Genomic DNA, 19,411 nt, shown 5'->3' on the forward strand with positions numbered 1-19,411 from the left:
AGAAAAATGCCCAGAAACTTACGAATCTTGGCTGATATTGGGCTTGATTTGAGGATAATTAGTTATTAAATGATTCGCTGAAATGCTCACAAGTCACGAATTGCTGAATTGATTCCCATATAAGTGACTTTACTTGGCAGACTTGTTATATGCAAATATCTTGAAGAGGGTTTAAAATCTATATACTTGTGATGCTTATATCGCATATTTACATCTGCATGCAAAAACATGTAAATACGATGGATTTGTGTAGGATAGCAAAATTTTTATACTTCTTCTTGTTCAAAAAAATAACTTGTTTCAAATTCAAAGCTGTTATGCTGTTGTCAATAAAATGGCAAAAAAAAAAAAAAAAAAAAAAAAAAAAAAAAAAAAAAAAATTGCAAGCAACTCGAGAACTTACAATATTGTGTATATATAAATTTGTATGCATATAAACATTCGTACATGTATAGCAGTTAACTGATAGATAAACAAATACAAAGTTGATGATTACCATTTAAATTAAGATGAGTAGTGATTTTCAGGCATTTAACGCATCTATGACTTAGTTTCTGGATATTTGCATACGTGCGCTACGTTTGTATGCGAATAAATAAATTGGATTAAATATCGTTTTGCATTCGCTTCGCGTACTCTCAATCGTTCTCAATGAATTTGATTTCATTCCAGAATTTTGTGTGGACTCGTTGTAAGCACACAATTCCATCGTTTTTGTTTGACAGCAACAAATTAAATTTCATTGTTAATTGTAATTGATTTTTTCATTCTTTCTTTCTTTTCACTTGATTGCATAAAATTCTCTTTTGTACTTTACATCCTCCCCGTCTCAGCTCTAGCCCGCCTTTAACCCACCACCCGCCACCTCATTTCTTCTACTTTCCTTCCCCACCGCCTATTCGCCTCACCTTTTCATTATCCCGCCACCACCCACACACCATTGCTCTCATCCAATACCATTAACATTTCTCAGACTGTTATTGCGGTTGTTTTTATTGTTGTTGTTACTGTTATTGTTGTTATTGTTGCTTGCTGCATGTTATATTTACTTCCCGTGATGTGTTAAACCGCAGTTTCCTTTAATTATACTCTTAATGATAATGAACGGCAACGGTTTGTTTTTTTTATTAATACTTTTTTTTTTCATTCCTTTCCTTTTGTCATCGCTGCTGTTTTGTTGCAAAAATTTAATTAATTTATGTTTTTTAGAATTCAATTTCTGGTATAAATTTTATTACAACTTCATGTTTGACTTTAAAACTTTTCATTTTTTTTGTTTTTTATTTGCAGATGACACGGATTTATTCGCTGCAGTATCATGCAGCAAAGGACATTCAACTTTTATTTCAATAGCCATAGTGTTTTTATTTTTTTTTTTCCTTTTTGCTATATTCATATCTAATGCCGAAACGTAGGGATATGCTAACTTTTTTCTTGGGTTTGCAAATACGCTTTAGACGCCTGGTATGGAAATAAATATGAAAGGTGCCCAGAATCTATTGTATGATATTAGCAACTCTAGCATAATGGCAAGGGAATATTTGTTCTTTACAAAGTTTGGCATGCATATTGCGAATGCTATGCCGTAAGTAAGCTGAGCCATTCGGTTTAATTTCCTTGAACTCAACATTTCCCTTCGGACCAAAAAAAAAAAAAAAAAAAAAAAAAAAAAGAGAAGTTAACTCGTTTCAGATTTTTGCCGATAATTTGTTCAATAGCAAAGCGTAAGCTATCGCGAGCAAGCAAAGGTAGCAATATGTTCACATAACTTGGCTGAAGTGAAGCACGCACGCCTCCAACGTAATTCACGTGCATCGAATCGACAAAACAAATACTATAGATATTGAGTCGTTCCACATGTCGTTCGTAACCTGCCAATCGCGGCGTTATACATATATAATTTCGCATTTAAGGTCAGCAAAGGTGCGAAAATAAAGAATTAGACGCATTCTTGGGAATGCACATAGTATGTAAGAGAAGTCGCATTACGCAGCAAAGGAACTATAGGTCAGGAACAGTGTCCACGGACTTGTCTTAACATTTAACGCGACGTCACGGGGTTGCGTGAGAAGTTATCTCGGTAATGTGACAAGACTATCAATTGATATTAGAATGACGCATATGTCTGCCTTTTTGCTTTGCTTACAATTTGTTTTCTGCTCTTCGCCATTGTCTTCTTCACTTTGCACATAGTTGATGTCCACAGTATTGATTCACAATTTTCTCTTTACTAAAGCGCCGCATAGCTAAGTAGATAAGAGTCGTGACAACCCAGCAGCGATTTACGAGTTTTTACGTCTCAGTGCGGTTTGATCCATACTTGGTCATAGCTGTAGTAAGTGCTCAATCGGTAACTTACTGATTGGAACACATTTCCACTAATGTGCGGCCATTCACTATCTCATTCTCTTCCTCCATTTCTTTCTGACCACCACCGTTTTACGTATACACGAAGCATTCCCTACAAGATTAGCTATACTTAAAAAAAAAAAAAAAAAAGTTTCTATGGATTGGTGATACATTGCGCAAACCGTTTCCTCCGCACTTCCTTTTTAAAATATCGTTAACGCTTTTCTCATTCATTTGTGTTGCATTTGTACTTGAAAGAAATCACTTTGATTCTAGCCTTAATGAGGACAAAATTCTATGTAGGAATAATTAAATAAATTTATTATTCAGTTCGTTCAAATCTAAAGATCCAAAAATATTTTCTAAAGCTTCCAAAATTTATAAATGTTAGTTATCAGTTTTAGATTCCGAGGCAATCGTTAGTGTGTCTCTTCTTTTTGGTTGGAACTCTCACGCCTTTTCAGAGGTGAGAAAAGGGCGCAAAGAGGGTTAATTATTTTAACGAGTAATTCCGAAATATCTCGTTTTTTTTTAGCTAACCGAAAGTTATGTAACCCATTCGCAATATGGAAACAAAAAATGGACCATGTCTGCTTTAATAAAATTTATTTCAAATATAGGAAAAATGTATGGGAATTTCGGTGTCGGGAACGCCATGAACTTTTTCCCTCTCTTCTCGTTCTATGATAAGTGCGAATAACAGAAGATTATCTACGTGGTGGTTATGTTATTATATTTATAACAATATTTTGAACTTGGTATCTATTTTAGACTTATAACTGATAGATGTCCAAGAATCGCTTTCGAAAGAGGGAAACACTGGTCCCTTAATTCTATTTTATTATTAATATTATTCTGATTGTAATTGTCGCAGTTCGTCGTCGTATTGCATATCAAACAAGTTTTAAAAGCAAATTGTCTTTTAACCCGCTTTGTGATATTTGACTGTTTAATGTTTTTTGCCACATCTGACACCAGTCAATTCTTTCCGGATGGTAGAACGAATTTTGTATTACAGTTTCATTTTCTTTTCTATTGTACACAACACAATGCTGCTTGCTTTTCCTGCTGATGACATAATCAACAACTAAACTTTCTTCAATTTCTGTAACAATTGCTTCTTAAATTTATTTAGCAACAATCTTTTAACAACAACAATAATAAGACGAATTTATTTGTTTAAAGCAGCAGACGAAGGGATAATAAAACTGATTGACTTTAAGAATCCAATTCCGAACTTTATTTAGCCTTTCCTAAGTGCTAAATACAATAGAAATTCGATACAAGATTAAGTTAAGGCGATCCTCAAACACTCTGCACTCAAATAACTCAAATATCCGAATATTGTAGATCTTCTTATTAAATATGACGTAGCCAGCGAAATATTTATAAAGATTTTTCGATAAAGTTTTACACCGAATTTCATGTGTTTTTATACCCTACACATGAGCGTGATTATACCATACACCAACTGTGGTACAAGATATATTAAGTTTATGCGGACATAGTTAACACCCAGAAGAGTTTAAGATAGAGTCACCTTTTTTTATATCGATCGATTCAGCATCATATTGTAAATCGGTTTAAATTTGTTTGTCCCGTGACATGTTTTAACCCAAGAACAAGTGCTATTCGGATCGGTCCAGTCTTCATACCACTCGCCATATATAGCTCATTATTTTGAAAAGTCGCTATATGAATAACTTTAGGATAGTGTAGTGTATTCAATTGTGAGCTATTTCCTGATATTTCTCCATTTGGTTTAGTATTTTCATTTGTTTAATTTTATCTCCGTTCAAAGTTATTGAGTATATATCGTAAAAAATTGAAGTAAATAATAATTCATTCAAGTTTGTAATAAATTGCCAACAAATAAATAAAAGCGCGTTTGTGAAACAGAGAAAACTCCGCGTCATAATAATGGTAAACTGCAACTATCTGTTCGAAATGTTATTAAGCTGTCCAGAGAAACCGTCTAAATCAAGCTCATTAGGACGGAAACGAGGTGAAAAATTACAGCATAGTACTTTGAAAACACTATTGTGACCTTTATGTCTTTGTTAAACGATTATACAAACAGAGTGTAAACCATATAATCGGACAAGAACACAACTGTTTAGATAGTGAAAAGAACTTCTTGAAAATTTTAGAAATACATTTAAAATATATACAGATACCTATAGCAATTTATATGCATACAGATAGATGCATATTATTTACATAGATGTATATACATACATAGCATATGCACGTTTATATATACAATTATATCTATATCTTTAAGAAAATTTCTAAATCTATAATTTATTACAAAGTTGAAGGCACTTAACAACCATAATATGTTAATGATATTTTCGAACAAAAGCAATTAAATTGTAAATGAAAATTCCGGACAGTTTTTTAAAACGGATGCAAAGAGAATATAATGGAAGTGTTCGTTTCAAAATCTTACACTAATCAAGAATTATTATAAATTCAGACTTCACTTGGCTACAGGTTTATGCAATGCTAACCTTAACATAAAATGATGATCCATTGGTAGTAAGCATAAAACTACTGACATTAAACTTTCATTCCTCATTTTTAGCAAGGTACTTTTAACATTTTACTTTTTTTTTTTTTTTTTTTTTTTTTTTTTTTTTTTTTTTTTTTTTTTGCAACTGATAAAAACTTCTTAAGATTGGGTTATTTTTATATGTTTGACTTATATTCCATTTTGAACTCAATTGTTTACTTAAAAATAAAAAGAAAAAAAGATTGCAATTCCTACTGTGAGTGTGTGAGCGCATAGTAAACTGTGTTTGCGACGATTTTTTTATTGGTTTTTGTTACGTTTTTCATTTGTTGAATTTTTGCATATTTTACAAGAAATAAAATCAACGACGGGCCAATGCCACTTTCATGGCAACCATAAACCAACGTTCTTCAATTCAAATATAGTAAAATGAAACACAAATAAACTTACTTACCATACACTCGCTTATCCACCCGCTGAGAAACAACATCGCTGCACACAATTTTATTATCGATAAAATCGAGGGAAAAGTCTGTGACCCAATTTACTTACTGAAATGGACAAACATTCACAGATACCCATATACATGCAAATGCACACTCATATGCACACATACACACTCATACTCATACTCATGCCCAATCGTATAGTTCACTACACTTTATCAATGCACAACTACAAGAGCAATAGCACTAACATTACAACCACACCATTAGTGCAAGCGCATCCTTATTTTTTTTATTTTTATGTTTTTTTTTTTTTCTTCTTTTTATTTTTTTATTTTTTTTTTTTATTTTTTTTATTTTTTTTTTCCTTTTAACTTGTATTGATCGTGTATCTATTTTATCTAGCAGCAATTGACTGGCAACTGACAAACCAACAATATGTCAGTCGGCAGTTGGAATGTCTTTCAAGTGAGTGATTGACCTAACCGAAGCCACCACCGAAGTTCTTGATTGGAGGCTGAGCAGCTATTATGTTTTTCCCCTTTTTTTTTTTTTTTTTTTTTTTTTTTTTTAAAGCCTGCAAGTACGGAGATGTTCAGTCAGTCAGTCATTCCCCGTTGCGTTCCGCATTTATTTGGCACGTTTCTTTGCGTTTCTAGAGCCCGGAAAAATGTAAAATTAATTTCTGGCGATTTCCTTCCTCCATGATGAACTCATCAAAGTGATGACATCCGTTTCCGTTTTAACTTTTTTATACTCAACAATCCAAGATGAGAATATACTAATTTTATTATTCCACTTGTAACATACAGGTAGACGGCATTCAAAACTCAATTCACAAAACACATACCTGCCTATATCCCAACACCCGATACGCAATACGTTGCGTTAAAATGCGTTTTCCAAATTCGATAAAATTATGATGAAACAGTTGAAAAATGTGTCTCGTAATATTTTTAATTGATTTACATTGACAAAGCAAGAATTTAGCCATTTAGCTGCAAGCGTCATAGTTGAAAAATCTTTTGTTATTAATTGGCTGAATTTTAAAAGAACAAGAAGAAGAAGAAGAAAAAGTAACAAAATTTTAAGTTCATTAAAGTAAAAAATTTCGCTTACAAATTTTGATATATTAAAAGATTTTTAACAACCCGAATTAACTAAAGGCAACAACATTCTTGAATTAATAGGTCGGCTTAGATCGATGAGGTATCCGAAATTCGTTGTAAAATCTTTCTTAGACTATTTCACTTGCTTTTTCGTATTCTTCTTGCTCTCAATGTGTGAACGTATCTATGAGTATTTACGTTGCTATCTTATGTGTTTATCTACAGTTGCAAGCTATTCGATGCGTGTACTTGCTAACTGCAGTAGTTAACTATGTATTAGCGTATGTATGATTATGTCGGTATGCATTAGATGACTTTTATGAAACGAACATAAAACTGTAGTTGCAACTAAAAACTGACTGACTAAGGAGATGACGAGCTAAGTCTCCCAATGAATTGAATTTTTTTTCTAAAAAAAAAAAAAAAAAAAAAACCATAAAATGCACAAATTTAGTTACAAGACAGCATAAAATTGATTCTCCTTACGTCGCTTCCATGTTGTTAAGTAAAAACTTCTGGATTACTACGGCGCGTTTTTCAAAATTCTCAGCTTAACTTCAATTCCTACTAAATGCGACCGACATTCAATTTTCCACACATTCTCTTTTTGAGTATACAACATAAACTATCAATATATAGAAGATAAAGTAATTGTTGGAACTGTTATACACTAGCATTATATTCTGTGCCCGTTTGCCTAAGAGATATTTTATGTTGTATGTTACATACAATTGGCCGAATTCGAATCGTTTTGATTTAGCAACGAAAGAAACGCTGAAAAAGAAGTATAACTGAAGATAATTGTTAAGATTATATTTACCAGTGATGCATATTTACAAAGTGACAAGGTGACATTACGACTACTTTGTCTCTCGACAGTTATCTACTTGTGCAGTGTCGGTGGCGGTACGATACTATACGGTCTGACGGTGATGAAAATTGCTATAAAACAGAGCCAAAAGAATCGAACGCAACAGCCGTAGCTGACTGGTCATAAAATAAAAGTGCAGACAAAGTTTATTGAATATAAAAGCTTGAACAGCGGCATCAACAACAATAACAACAACAACAATAACAAGGATAACAACAAAATTACAAAAACAACAAAAAGAACAGACTTATTGTATCTTTATACCTATCGTATGTATGTATGTATGTATGTATGTATGTATATATGTATGTATGTTTATATGTAAGAACTATGTTTGTGTGTGTGTGTGTGTGTGTGTGTGTGTGTGTGTGTGTGTGTGTGTATGTGTGGATGTCTATATGAATGTACTAACATTGTTGTATATATAGTTGTAAAAGCAATAAATTCAAACAATCTGCGATAAATAATAAATGACCAACGACAACTGATACATACAAGTCAACAAATGTAACACAATGAATATATGTACATAATGTTGAAATGATGGGTGGCGTGGATAAATGGCTTTCATTGACGGCACAAAACAAACAACATAAACAGCAAAGAAAACAGTAACTATTTAAAAGGTTTAAATGGCATCATTAAAGACACTGTATTAAGTTTAATAGGAAACAAGTAAGAAAATTAAACTGCACTTTAAAGCGAATCTCTGATACCCAACAATAGAAAAGGAATACATAAAAATTGTAAAGATTTTCGTAACTTCGTCTAAATGATTCCACGATAATGGTGATTGATTAAACATCTCTTATATGTAGGGAGATGAGGAAAATTTCAAGTGTTTGTAAAAGGATCACGCGCCTACTATTGCCTACTATCTCAATAAGTATGATGACGTAATATGTAAATTTTTTTTTTTTTAATTTTCTCTTAAATATGTTTGTGGCGTTAGCATCGCATTGAACATGTGTCGTATACGCTGAGTACTAACTTAACTGTGCTGAGGGCTTTCGAACCGTACGCATTCGATAGACATACGATTAGCTGGATGGGCAATGGGACGCAATAATAAGCATATTGATGCAAACGATGATAAAGCTTCGTCGAGCCATGATCTTTACATAGGAACAACGTATTTATTTTATGGTTTCTCTGATATATATTTCTGAGCGATACAAATCGAAGGACAAGTCAGGCATACTCTTATGTTTCAATGGCAGATGTAAATGTAAGAAAACGAAAAACTTTGTATGCATTTGATGGCGATTTTTTTCCCTAAAGAGAAAAACATATAAAACATTTTTATTTGCCTGAAAGCAAATCCTGGATATCCGTCCATCTTTCGAACGATTTAGTTCACGCAGCAATATTATCGCATGAAAGATAATTGGGGAGAGTTCGCTTACACGGTGATGGTTAGGGAGAAACCGCAGTCTTGTGCAAGCTTGTTATGTCTCGATAGTTTTAGACGGCTCCACAGCTACGGCCACGTATGCTCTACGCCAATAATAGTTAAATCCACGAACCCTGACTTGGGTATTGGTGAGTCTTATCTGCTCGGATAATCGGTGCGGAAATTTGTAATTTGTTACTTTCAGCGGACACTAATCTGTTAGTCTGGACTTACAATTTTCCTTTCCATCGCATCCTCATTATGTTAATATCGCGCGCTAGACGCAATGAATTCATCAGAAAGGATTGGTACGTAAATGAAATGAAAACAAGGTTGCCACCCGAACAGAATTGAACTAATTTTTTGCACCGACTTTTCAATCAAAACAAAACAAAATGACGTAAAACTCAAGTTGCTCCTCGTGTTTAGCGAATTGTGTGCATGCGTACAAACGAATAGAATATGAACTAGAGATAAGGGAAATATTCAGTGAACGAAATACATTGTCTGTATTTTTTTTTTAATAGAATCCAAAATTTTTTTTTAAAAAGTAATTATTTATTAAAGGCAAATAATCGTTATATTCGCCGATTGCATCGGTCCGGATAAATGCTAATCAGAGCAAGACAATTCTAGAAGATAATCGTGCAATCGGGACAAATTTCCAGCCCAAGCTAAAAATCGCTTCTGGCGTTGCTTTTACCGGACTCGGGCAGACATATATAAATATTCACCTTCGTAGACTTCAAGGGAACAAATTTCTTGCACAAAATCTCACAAAACACTTTCGGACTGTTTCATAGCTTATTGCCTTTTCACTCGGAGCCAAGCATTCCTTCACTCTTTCATATATACAACTTGTAAAGCTGTAGAGCTGCAGTTTGCATTGTACAATCAATGTCAATCTTGTCTAGATCGTAAATTTCGGAAGAATTGAACGCGATGGGCATATTTTAGAAAATAACCAATTTGAGCCCAGAGTACATTTACAGCCGAATCTACGTATGTTTCTCGCACGTTTGTGTATAGCATTGAGATGAATTTCCTTTCTCTGTCATATCTATTTGAAACGAGAACCGAAAGGGGCTTTGCCAAGGGGCAAATGTACAAAGTAAAGCTCATGCGTACACATTCCGCTTAATTTATGTATAGTTTTTTTTCATTTTTTTATATTCGCAGGTCAATCCCTAACCCACCAGAAGTTACATGCAAGAAAAATGAAAAATTCAGTTTAGATCTTTATAAATTTGAAGCGTTTAAGGAAGGTGCCATTGTGACCAGGTCCATCTTGCTTAGCTCCAATACGTAACTTGATGAGATTAATGAAAACACGAACAAGTTTATTATTGTGTCCGTGAATCGTTTCCGCTTTTGATGCTCAGCAAAAAAACAAAAAAACAAAGAAAAGTATCTCTTATGGATTGGCAAATACTGGGCAAGTGGCTCACCGCGATAATTGAAAGATAATTTCCAATTAAGTCGCTTACCAGCACGAAAAGTCTTTCTTCGAGTTTATGCCTTTACTCGGCATATCGTACAATGGATCTTCGTTTTTTAACTACACCGTCCGTTTCTGAAACAATCTACTAGCAGTGGTCCTTCCCACCATGCCTGACGTTCCCACGTTTAAGTCAAACGTAGACAGGCACTGCTCACTCTGTCCATCCCCTTAGACTAACAACCCCTGCTGATCAGCATCCTGTTTGCCCAACTGTCTTATCATATACAAAAAAAATAAAAAAAAAAAAAAGTAAAAATAAAAATTGAGAGCATATATCATATATAAGTCTTCTGGAGCACAACTCTACGCGTTACAAATCTGTTTGACAAATTCAATATGCTCCCCCTGCAGAGGATATAAAAACAATATTTGGTTTATAATTATTTGTTTATGTGGAAATAACAATAAAGACAAAAAAAAAAAAAAAGGAAAAAGGAAAACAGGAAAAAAAATAATTCAAAACAATTCGTTCAGTCTGCAGAGGCGCTACTTGTTTTCTATTTCGCTGTGGCTGTGATTTATGCGGTTCGCCTTTTTCTTTTTCATTTTTTTTGTTTTTTTTTTTTTACAATGTGTTCCTTACAGGTAAGTAAATCATCATTAAATCCATTTGACAAATGGTATTATATATAAAAAGGAAAAAAAGAAGAAGAAGAGAATTTTACCATTAATTTTCAATTCAGGTATGCGTACACCTACGTTTGCTCTCATGTATGGCACTTTTAAGTGATTTCCACTACTACTCTGGCTCCGAGCGAGAAGCTTTGAGCAAACATGAAAAGTAATTGTATAACACTATTATAAGTTGCCTTCAATTTCGTTCTTTCTTTGCTTTTCTTTGCCTCTCTTTCTTTCTTTTTTGCTTTCTTTTTTCATTTCTTTTGCATTTTATATAGAAACCAAAGATTATACATTTTATTTCCTTTTCCTTATTTACTCATCGGTATTGCTGACTAGCAGCAGCAGCAGCAGCAGCAACACCGGGAAAAGCGGCAGCAGCAGTAGCAGCAATCAGAGGTGTACTTAAATGAAAAACAATTTCATAAGTTTAACTTTTTGGTAAGAAAACTAAAACCATTGCATAGTACGCATTTTAAATGAATTCCGAAAGACCTGTGACATGAAACCTAAGGAAGAAAAATTCTATATTTCCTCCCTTCTCTTCTTCCTTTTCCTTTGCCTTATTTATTTTTATTTTTTTTTTCTTTTTTTTCATTTCGATTCATTGCCGCATCTGGTTTACTGCAATTTCAGTTACCTCAAGCTTTTAAGTGTTAATGGAAAGTTGAAGCCATAAACCACGATTTATTTTAACATTAAATAACTGTAACAATGATACAACAACAAGAAAAACTCTCGAGTAGATTTTATATCAAAATAACTGCCTTAAGGTATTTACGTAGTAAGAGCAGTAACATAAGTCTATCACTTTTATTTCTTCTTCTTCTTCGTCTTCTTCTTTTTTTTTTTTTTCTTTTCCTTTTTTGTTATTATTATTTTCATTTTTCTCTCTTAAACATACACATACAAGTACACTTCAAGTGGTAGAGATTTTAATCTTCTAATAAAAAACGATATTGAGAGTTGCTTTACTCTATTAACGAGATAATTTGAAAAGCATAAATTTTTTTTCTAATTTAATTTATGACTGAGATGTATCGCAGCATTTTATTTATAACATCAGTGTAACAATGTGAATGAAAGTGATAAAAACTTTAAAAGTGGAAGATTATAAATAAAACTAATGGGAACACGTAGTCGGACAAGGCCGACCATTAAATACCATACACTAAATTATGTAACACAATAGAACACAAATATTATACCTTCTTCCTATATAAAGGCTAAAGGGTACTTATGGGAAAGCAGGCCCAAAACGCAATCTAATATAGTACAAGTTTAATCCTTACATAGGGTAGCGTCCAAAAATAGGTGTAGATAATCTAAATTTTTTTACAGTTCATTCTTGTATGTAATTGATATAATATTATGGATCAATTTCGATCATCACATATTAAAACTTGGACTTTTCCGTTCTACGATGGATCGATTTTCGTAAAAATCGTTATTAGGGTGGCATCCAAAAAATAAGCCGATATCGTCCAAATTTGACACAGTTAATATTTTTATGTTAAATTACTATTATGATAAAATTTTCATCATGAAGCATTGAAAATTATACCTTTCGCCGTACGAGCTTCCATTTTCGTTATATGAGAAGGGGTTTGAAAATTGACCCAGCGGGTCTAAATTTCTCGTACCAATTAAAATGCTGAAATGCTACTACTTAGGCACTTTCGCCGAGAATTTTTGAAGCTTACAATTTTTTTCCGTATAACAATTTCTCACAATAGGCTGTTAAATGGGGAGCGGTCGCAAAAGTGGACCGATCCGAACCATTTGCAATAGCATTCGTCCTTGGGTCAAAGCACGTAACTGTGCGATTTTTCCTCAAAATATCTATATAGAATTACGACGTGTAGCGTGTACGCAAAGTTACATGGACAGCGATCAGACGGACAGACAGGCTTAGATCAATTCAGATTATGATTCTGAATCGATTGGTATAATAAAAGGTGGGTCAATCTTAAGCTCTTCTGCGTGTTACATACGTCCGCATTAACTTAGTATATCCTGTCAGACGGACAGACAGGCTTAGATCAATTCAGATTATGATTCTGAATCGATCGGTATAATAAAAGGTGGGTCAATCTTAAGTCCTTCTGCGTGTTACATACGACCGCACTAAATTAATATACCCTGTACCATAAGGATATAATGAAAACTACTATTTATACGTATATATAAACGGTATCTCTTCATATTATATATGTATACATAAATGCAGGGAGATATAGGTAAAGGATTCATTCATGGTTTTAGGTTTATATTATTTACTGGACACAACGTAAATGTAAAAAACGTTAACACCAGATCTAACGATGTCTTGCTTACCCGACTTATTCCGACCAAAAGGGGACCGTTTTGATCCTCTCTTTCTATGAAATTGCCATAGTGGCAAAAATTAAGATCGAAAGCTGAAATTTGGGGCAACCAACTCTTCATCGATTAGAAACTATGAGATTTAAAAATGAGCGTAAATTACGCAAATATGGACGCCCATGATATATAAAAGAAACTGAAAAAGCCTCACAAGAATTTCAACATTTTATCATTTTTTTTATTCGAAACTTTTGATCCCGTGCAGATATTTTCGAAAACCTGCGACCCAGTTGTTCGTTACAATCTCCTTCGCGTTCAGCCTGAAAACAGTTCCCATCTGTTTACTGACGCACATTATGACATTCTTTGCCCATTGCGACCATTTTCGGATCAAACATACAGTTGGTTCTGAGAAACATTTCAATGGCCTATTCCATGAAATATCGTCATGGGATCAAAAATTATAGATGAAAAAATCGTTGGCGTATTTTTGAAGTTTCAGTTTCTTCTTCAAAGATAACAAAAATTTTTGAACCTTTTAATCTTGATCGATCAAGGAATGTTTGTGCCAAATTTCAGCTTCCTATCTTCGTTTTTGCAGAAACGTGTATATGTCGTTGGCATCTCGAAAACTGGACTATGTATGGAAAAATCGTTTACAGATACCCTAAGGTCTCCTTCATTTTGGAATATTATATTCTCTACAAACATTTTTTTGGAAAATTGGAACGAATCAGGATGACGTACACCGGTTGGGTAAACGTAGCATTTTCGATTTCAAGTAACCGATCCAATTGTTCTTAAGCATAGAAGGATAAGAATGCAAGAAGGTCCCGCTTCCAGAAAGGGTAGCCGACTGTTGTAAAATATTCGAAAAGAGGGCAACAGTTCTGATAACCTTCTTTTTAACAAGCGGGGCGAAAAAAGAAGTAGTTCCTAAAAAAAACAATATCTAAATTTTTATAAAGAAGGAAAGAAGAAAATTTCATGAAGAAGTCATGAAGTTCATTAAAAGCGATAATTTTGGTGACATTTAAAGAAAACCGCCGGCAAAAATGTTTCGATGCCATATGATACGCAACCGAACCGATTCCGAGCTCTATGAATCTATAAAAAAAACCCTTGCCATACTTCAATCAATTAATAATCTCTTATGCCATATGTATGTAGCCTAGAAGCTGTATCTGTCACTGGCCATTGTTAATAGATTACGAAGACTAGTTGATATGCCTGTCAGGTTCGTGTACTATGTTAGGCGTAAGGATAATATCCCGCGGCATGTTCATTGCCTTCTTAGGTACTTTGAGTGACTACGTTTAATATCGTAGCTTAGTTACAGTTCATAATGTGAGATGGAAGGCTTTTGCCTCCTTGCTATGCGATAAATTCAGATGCTTGCAACACACACAAACTCTTCAAATCAATTTTCCTAAAATCGGTATGTTAAGCTTTGAAGTTTGCTGTCGATTCTTTACTTCCTTACTGGGGAGGAGTTGACTGCAGTGAAGGCATTTGCGTTATGACGTGTATATGTATATATGTGTAAAATTGTAACACAAGTACTTCTAAATAACATTCAGAATTATTACACTATGCGATACACGTATGTTGTTTGGGCCCATGAAGGTCTTATGCTATCTTTAAATGAGTAAACATGCTTGTTAAACTCCGCCCTTATTTTGCTTTTATAAAACAATTCCTTTTCTGCCTTCAAAAGGTTCTCTTCCTCTTCTTTTTCTTCTAAAAATCAACAACTCAACAACACATGATTCATTGTGCTGTGCACTCAAACGGTTCAATTGCAACACGAAAGTCTTCCTCGAAACCTTATCCACCTCACTTTATTCCATCGATCATGGCACTATAACGTTATGACCTATTTTGATTTCGATGAAATCAAGTTCATAAGAAGCCTACCAAGAACCATAAATTCAAATTTTTACCGTTAGACGCTGTAGAAAAGCTGACGTTTATTAAAATCCATTTACGCATGGAATTTAATCGGTGATCAGTACACGATTTAGAAAATTTCCTACAATTTGCTAGCAAAGTAGATATGTATTGAAGTTCAACACGCATAACTCGTTAATTGTTTAAATAACTACGAGAAAGAGTTAAGCAAGTAAATAAGGAAATAACATTTAAAAGTTGAAACATGAACGCTATAGGCGGGAAAGGTCAAAGATTATATATGCAGTTGTTTTCATGAAAATGCATAGTTTTCGCGAAAGCCCTCACATTGAAGGTCACTCAATCATCAATATGATGTAAATTTAGAAAATGAAATTTACCTGTCAAAGGTTTTATTATTACCCAGGCGCTGTCATCGAAACAAAAAGCATCAAACAGACTTTGTCGCCAGAAAGGATTTGCATTCATCAGAGCCACCATATATGGTGAGGTCTAAAAATAGATCTGCGTGAACGCAATTCCTTATGGTTGATTTACTAAAGACAAATTTTCATCATAAAATATTAAAAATTAGACCTTTTCGACATATGAAGCCTTAGTTTGTATTAGAATCCTGGATATGGATTGGAATCCAAAATGTAAACTTATACGGTCCGAATTCGGTAAGGTTAATTTTTATGTCACTATGAACACGCATTCCCCAAAAAGTTTTGAAACTTAGGCTTTTTTGTCATACAAAGAATCAATGGCTGTGGACACGATTCTATGGCAAGGGCTTGAATTAATTACTACATCCGATCTAAAGTTTTCAAAGCAATTTAGAATATCGAAATACTATCATTAGGCGAATTTTTTTCCCGAAATTCGAAAAATTACAATATTTTTTCTTTATCAAAATAAGGCGTAGTACGAGGAGTGATCAAAAAACTGGTCCGATCTGAACTACTCGCAATAGTGGTTGGTTGTCCTTGGCTCAAAACATGTCGATGCAGAAAATTTGATCAAAATATGTCAAAAATAGCGACCCAGGTAGATTGAATACATATAAACGTGGACAGACGGACAGACGAGCTTATCGGCATATTACAAGGTGGATCTTTCTCAAATCTTTCCGGGTGTTGTATACATCCGCGCAAACCGCACTCTTGTACAATAAGCGATCTAGGGTATAATTATATAGAGTTGCGTGTAATATGAGTAAAACACGCCAATCTTTTGGCAATGGAGTTTGAAACAATTCCGAAATTAAAAGCATTCATTTGTTGATTTTTCACATTCACCGCGTGCCACTAATTAAACGGCACAACACTTAACAAAAATTGAAAAAAGAAAGAAAAAAAAAAATCTCAATTACCTTTGGGACGAATAATAAACATTCTCCCCCTCCCACCAACGTTTTTCCAAACAAACATCTTCAACGAATATATAATAAACGAAAAGTATTTTGTTAATTGTAGATATTTGTAGACAGTAAGTAGTCTTATCGAAAACTTTACTTACATATTTTTAAACTTTTACTCAGCTTTTTTGATTCCGACCGCTTTCAAACTCGATCTGTATCTCCTCTCATAATTATATGTTTAATGTAATATAGCAATTGATAAACTGATTGATTGATATGTATATATATATATATATATATATATATATATATCTCGCACTTTATGTCTGTTACAACTGAGATAATATACTGATAAGCCTTCAACCTCTAGTAGAGGATATTAAAAAAAAAAAAAAAAAAAAAAAATTTACACATTTTTTGCTTTCATTAAAAGCACCACAAAATTATTTTCTGCCCAAATAACATGCACCTACACAATTGCCATTAGCTTTGCCGCCTAACCATATATACACGCATACACAAACCTATATTATAACAATAATAATAATAATGTATAATACATATATATATATATATATATATATATATATATATGTATTGCAAGCCTTCATAAAACACGAAAAAAGCACTTTTACCCGCACACTTGTTACACATCAAATCATTAATTTCACATTAATTAGAGAAAATAATTTATTATTTGTTTGTAAATTTTACAATTTTTTTTAATTTTTTACATTCTGACGCGTTAATGTGCTGCTGTTTTTTTTTTTTTTTTTTCTTAAAACACAATTTTTATTTCAATATTGTGAATACTTAATCATTCTTTTTAGCAAAAGTGCATAAACTAATCCTCCCGACGCGAGAAAGTGCGAGTTAAACTAAACGAAATGTCAAAAATATTTCAAGAGATTAACAAGAAGAAGCATAATGCATTATAAATACTCTCACAGGTTCGTGAAATGTATGCTTATGTTTTTGTTGTTTTTATTTATTCATTTGTTTGTTTGTTTTTTTTTTTTTTTTTTTTTTTGCGTATGGAATTTCTCTCTCCCTCTCTTGTGGTCTCATCGTTTTCTAAATAAATGCCGATCAATTGCATGCAAAAAAAAACGATAGATAATTCATATTATTCGTGTATAGTTATGTGCGTATGCACATATATGAAGTTCTTTCACGCATGTTTACAGTAGTTATTAATGAAGAAGAAAGAAAAAAGAAATGACAAATAGCGATTTTTTTTTTTTGCTTTGCTAAGTCTTGTGACTGGTCTCGTAGTTAGTTTTCTGTATACTTAACGATTCCCGGTACTTATCAGCAAAAAATATTAAGCCAGTTTTGACATCACGCAAGGGGTTATTTCATTATTTTCATGCATTAAAACGGTTTGTAAAATGTGCAATAAATAGTGACCAATAATCAAAGGGCATTTTAAACATGTATTTGCAATTAATTTCTAAAACCGTCTGAGGCGCTTTTATTTATTTCTTTTCTACAGTGTAATCTTTGCACAATTACACACCCAAACGAACGCATCCATTCATATTTCATGATAATTTTGATTATTGCTCTCGCTAATATCGAATACGACCAAGTTGGTCTTAAATGCCAACAAGCAAGATCGCAGTTTTTGGGATATTTTGACGAAGCTCGGTGGGTTATCTAAAAAGTTGAGTTCGCAGAAAAACACTTTTGACATTAAATCAGATTGGATCACTTCTGCGGCCCCATTTCCCACGTAAAGCCCCAATTTTGAAAATGTTTTTATATCAAAACAAGTAAGACAAGTGGTCGAGACCGAATCTTTTATGCCCATCGCTGTTATCCTAAAAAAGACAAAACAAATAAAAGAATTAAATTTTCATGCTTTATAATAAGGAATGGACGCGAAAGTTTTTTTTCGCATAAACGCAGGATAGACGATCATACGGGCATGTTTAGGCCCGTTTCAAAATTGAAACTGGCCAAGAATAATAAAATTATTGGAAAAATATTAAAGCTTTCTACACTATAACATTGGCTAGGCATGGTCAATTTTTTGAATTTTTTATACAGATGCTAAAGCAACGCCCATAGAATACGTGTTTAAATTTTTGTACATTTGTTGGCTCTAGCTTTTGAGTGGTGATGATCAAAAAAACAAATTTTTCATTTCTTTTGGAAAATAGAGGTGTTCTCACTTTACGTAGTAGTGCCGGCGTACTTTTCGGCCGATTTGGGCCATTTGCACTATCAATTTTTGTACTATAACTTTCAGTGTTTATGCCAAATTCGAAAGCGATAGCTTCATTTTTGCGGCCAGAGGAATGCTTTTTATATTAGACAAGCTCAAATCGATTCAAAATTTAATGCTAATCAAGAATATATATATATATATATATATACTTTGTGGGGTCGCTCAAGTTTCGTTTTGGGCGTTACAAACGCTTTGGCAAAATGCTATATGCCCCTCATATTGAATAAATGCGGAAAAATTTTCAGTTGGATGGGAGGGAGTATTTTCCGGATTTTCTCTCAGATCACGATTTTTAGAAAAGTGAAATCCTTATATGATTGCCAAATATAAGTTGTTGTAATGTGTGATGAGAGATGCTCTGTCGATAAGCATCGATTTTTTTAGATTTTGTTCAAGTGTGTCGGTTGTGTCACCGTCCGGCCGTGTAAACGCATGACATTTTTGTTTTCGTTAGCAAAACAAATTAAAATGTTTTTTCGCTCGCGTTATACTTAAAAGAAAATCAATATGTCAACGTGTATTTAAAAAACAAAATCTCGACAAATCTTTTCTGTAAGTTTGAACCATAGATACATAGTGGCATTGGCCACTTTTGTACATAAGATACATCTTTGCGTGACACAAAGATATAAAATTTGATGGTTGAACAATTTGATGTAGAGGCGAAGTGATGTAGAATATTTCGTAACCAACCTTGCGTGAGTATAGCGTTCTACTTTGTTGTAATTAAGTCATTATTCCTATTCCTAATTTCCTGTTGATATATATTATAGTTTAGCAAAAACGGAAATCAGCACA

General features: G+C 33.3%; 1 protein-coding gene across 1 annotated transcript in view; it reads right to left on the reverse strand.

The window, feature by feature from the left end:
* LOC119644668 overlaps positions 1-16,778 on the reverse strand; it is a 207,260-nt gene extending 190,482 nt beyond the window's left edge. The window contains exon 1 of the transcript XR_005248552.1: positions 16,539-16,778. The gene's annotated coding sequence lies outside the window, so the exon portion shown is untranslated. The remainder of the gene's footprint in view (positions 1-16,538) is intronic.
* Positions 16,779-19,411: the final 2,633 nt, after the last annotated feature.

This window comes from Glossina fuscipes, unplaced genomic scaffold (assembly GCF_014805625.2).
Source record: "Glossina fuscipes isolate IAEA_lab_2018 unplaced genomic scaffold, Yale_Gfus_2 0, whole genome shotgun sequence".
Lineage (NCBI taxonomy): Eukaryota > Metazoa > Arthropoda > Insecta > Diptera > Glossinidae > Glossina > Glossina fuscipes.